The sequence below is a fragment of the Amphimedon queenslandica genome, unplaced genomic scaffold (genome assembly GCF_000090795.2).
Source record: "Amphimedon queenslandica unplaced genomic scaffold, v1.1 AMPQUscaffold_13491, whole genome shotgun sequence".
Classification (NCBI taxonomy): Eukaryota; Metazoa; Porifera; class Demospongiae; order Haplosclerida; family Niphatidae; genus Amphimedon; species Amphimedon queenslandica.
The window spans coordinates 275,991-280,774 of NW_003546273.1; positions in this window are offsets into that span (position 1 = coordinate 275,991).

The window sequence follows — 4,784 nt, forward strand, 5'->3', positions numbered from 1 at the left end:
TATTGGCATTATCACTTTTGCTGCTAATATCATTCAGTACAACATTGATCAGTTAATTGGAGGATCAGCTAATGAACTGAGTACTATCATATACTGGAATATTGCTGCTTATCCAGTTGCATGGATATTAGGCGATTGGTTAGTGCTGTTAGATTCAGTTACCAAAGATTTAGTTTTTTTCACGGCATCAGGAGTAGCACTGTCTCTTATACTGGTATCTCATTCATTATTTAAACACAAACTGGAGAATATATCACTGATCAAGAATCCCATCAAACTGATAGTTAGAGTATTGTGTTATGCCAGGAAGCACAAGTATCCTGAGAATCGTAGTGCTCTGACCTACTGGGAGGAAGAGGCTCCTTCAAGACTAGACCTGGGTAAGGATAAATATGGTGGACCATTCACAGAGGAAGAGGTAGAAGATGTGAAGACATTCTTTCGTATGTTACCATTATTCACTCCTATGCTTGGGTTTGGGTTTGTTTTAGTTCTTCCCAGTAGCGATTGCTCCAATATGACTTTAGTCAACTGTGTAATGCTTATATACACTGATGCTTTTCATATCACTGTCCTACTCCTATTCTTCATTTATCAGTTCATCATTCGTGGTTGTTTCCACAAGTATATACCCAGTATGCTTACTAGAATGGGTGCTGGAATCCTCTTTGGTTTATGCTGTTGCATAAGTCAGTTATTAGTTCAACAGTTGACTTCATATGAGCTACTATTAATAACTGAGCAGGTTCTACTTGGAATATCATTGTTTCTTATTTATCCTACTTCCCTTGAGTTTACAGTAGCACAGTCTCCAGAACACATGAGAGGAATGATGGTTGGATTCTGCTACACCTCATTGGGAATTGGGTCTCTCCTTGCATTAGTACTGTTAGACTTTTTAAGTAAAAGACATTATGTTTACTATCTCCCAACAAAGTGTTGCATACTATTACTTATACTGATAGTGTTTGTGATACTGGCCAAACGTTACAAGTATCGTGTGAGAGAGAATGAAGTTAATATTGTTAAGATAGTTGATGAGCATTATCAGAGATACATGGAACAAAAAGATGAATATGAGAAAGAACAAGATTATGAAATATACCTTGAGGACTGACTGATATGATGTAAAGTTTATAATTATTGTATTGATTATTTCTTGAAAAAGGATGTTGTTGAATGAGCTGTTTTTTATTGGTATACCTATCAATATATATTTTTGCTAGATCTAAAGATTTTGTATTGCTTTTTGTTGCAAAATAATATACAAATTTTAGTGTAGTGGTTTCTTCATTTTTATTTCCATCGCTTTTAATTGTTTTGTATCTATTAACTTTTTTCCTCTTTAGTGATACTCTTACATCTTCAATTCAGATGTGATACAATTTTTGCATCAATAACAGTCTAATTTGAATATGACCAAGAGTTTTGTGACTATAATAGTCACATCATAGTATAGTAGAACTCTACCCTTTGGGCAGTTATTCATTCCATATAAGGGCATCATGTTGGGTGTTACTGATAACATATCAGGAGGAGACAGTAATGGCTCTGTCAAGGGCTAGAGTGTGTGTTAATTGCTCCTATAGCATCTTTCTTCTGCTATTAGTTTTAGATTGTCTTTAAACTTTTTATATTAAGAATGATAAAATTTAACAATTCATATCTTTGCTACAAATTATTTATTACAATAACTGCACTCATAAGTCTCGTATAAACAATTAATAACATTAGGTACTTATACTAGGGAGTAGGAAGCTAGAGATGGACTGACTCACTGCAATACAGTTACTTATGATTAGCCATGCAATCAGCATAACAATAATTTATCATTGTTTGATAGCCTCAGTTATTAAATTGTCATTGTCTGAATTGTAAATTGTAATTGCCTCAATAGTAAACTGTGTTAATGTTGCCTATGTAGAGTCAATAGGCACAAAGACATAAGGACTTAATTTTTTATAGCCTACAGTAGCACAATGGCTTTATCAAGGATTAAAGTGCTAGTAGTTCCTGTAACATCCTTCCCTGCTATTATGGTTCTTGTCTGGAATCACCTTATGAATCTTCAACTCTACCTTCAGTTTCATTTGTATGATATTGTTCTCTTTAAAAGTTCTTCCATTATTTTATCCATTTACATTTGCTGCTATGTCTTATACATCTTCCTTGGATTATTAAGTGATGTATACATAGGAAGATACAGAGCAATAATGATTGGTACTATACTCTGCTTCATATCATGGATTGTAACTGGAGCTGCATTTGCATTCAACTATCATGGTTTCATACTGTGGATTGTCTCTGCCTTTTTTCAATATGCTGGTTATGTAAGTTTTCTCACAAATGTCATTCAATATAACATTGATCAGTTAATTGGAGCATCAGCTAATGAACTAAGTACTATTATATACTGGAATATTGCTGCTCTACCAGTTGGATTTGTTCTAAGTGATTGGTTATTACTACTTAACTATGAACTATGTAATGTCATAGCATCAGGAGTAGCACTGTCTCTTATACTGGTATCTCATTCATTATTTAAACACAAACTGGAGAACATATCACTGATCAAGAATCCGGTCAAACTGATAGTTAGAGTATTGTGTTATGCCAGGAAGCACAAGTATCCTGAGAATTGTAGTGCTCTGACCTACTGGGAGGAAGAGGCTCCTTCAAGACTAGACCTGGGTAAGGATAAATATGGTGGACCATTCACAGAGGAAGAGGTAGAAGATGTGAAGACATTCTTTCGTATGCTACCATTACTAATTACTACATTTGAGTTCACTTCTCTTCTTTATCTACGGCATTCTCATAGTGACAGTAATAAATCCTCAGTACATCATATAATGTTTGACCATTACAGTACATATCACATTACTCTTCTACTCCTATTCTTCATTTATCAGTTCATCATTCGTGGTTGCTTCCACAAGTATATACCCAGTATGCTTACTAGAATGGGTGCCGGACTCCTCTTTGCTTTACTTGGATGCATAACTGAAGTATTAGCTCAAAAGTTTTTGTCATATGATTTTTTGTTACTAATTGAGTAGGTATTAATTGGAATATCATGTTTTCTTATTCTTCCTACTTCACTTGAGTTTACAGTAGCACAGTCTCCAGGACACATGAGAGGAATAATGGTTGGACTGTGTTATACTTTATTGGGAATTGGATCTCTCATTTCAGTAATACTTTCAATTTTCATTGAAGCATGGTACTATTACATAATAGTGTGCTTCCTCCAGTTGCTTATACTGATAGTGTTTGTGATACTGGCTAGACGTTACAAGTATCGTGTGAGAGAGAATGAAGTTAATATTGTTCAGATAGTTGATAATCATTATCAGAGATACATGGAACAAGAAGATGAACATAACAGACATCAAGAAATTTCTGAAAATGAAATAATAATAATTGAAAATTAGTCAGTAAAACCGAATTAATTGATGTAAAATTAAAATAGCTACAATTTTAACTATTTGGTATAACTGAATGGTTTATTGTAATGTACTTGAGCACTTTTATCAACAAGTTGAAGCTAGCTACAGAACTTTTTTCTTTTAGTTTATTACATTTTCTAATACATGCTCCCACGTTGCATAGCAGATTTCAATCAAAATTAAATTTCTTCTAAATTTTTGAATTGCTCAAAAATTTGACTAAAGACCTTGTACTTTTAATAGAATATTTTTGCATGTAGCCTAGTTTAGATCTAGTACACTTATAGCTCAGCCTGAACTGCTCATTCAAATTTGTGGTTGTGCATGCAGGCATTGCTAAACTCTACTATGATCTAGATTTAGATCTATAATGCTGGGGAGTGTTTGTTAGCATGCCTACGAACAAGCATATGGAAACTACAAATAGATCTACCAAAAATAATAAACACTATGTAATGATAATAAATAATACTACAATAATAATAATAATAATAATACAGAAATAACTATCTACTCTTGCTAATACTAAATACTACGCTTAGGTAGTACACATTATCTCTGGATCTACTATGCTATAATATCAATGTTCAGCTAGAAATTGAATTTTAATTTTGCTGACTGGGGCAATAGGTGATCACTGATCAGGGCATTGAGGCAGGTAGAACCACACAGGAAGGGTCTAGCTAGCAAGACTATTGCTATAACTTAAAGGAATCATGACTTTATCACTGCCTATTATGTCTTTTTCTGCTATTATGGTGCTTGTGTGGAATTATCTGATGGTTATTCAACTTTATTTGCTTTTGTCTGACAGTACTGTTGTTGGAATTCTAAGTCTTTTGATACATTTTGGTATCTACATCCTGTATCCTTTCATTGGACTACTAACTGATGTCTACATAGGAAGATACAGAGCAATAACAACTGGTATTATACTCTGCTTCATATCATGGATTGTAACTGGAATTTTATTTATATTAAACACTTTTTATAGATTCATGGGTACAATGTGGATTCTTCCTGGTTATGTAATCTACAATATTGGTTACATTACTTTTGCTGCTAATATCATTCAGTATAATATTGATCAGTTAATTGGAGCATCAGCTAATGAACTAAGTACTATCATATACTGGAATATTGCTGCTTATCCAGTTGCATGGATAATAGGCGATTGGATACTGCTACTTGATTCGGTTACCAAAAATTTAGTTTTTTAATAACAACAGGAGTAGCACTGTCTCTTATACTGGTATCTCATTCATTATTCAAACACAAACTGGAGAATATATCACTGATCAAGAATCCCATCAAACTGATAGTTAGAGTATTGTG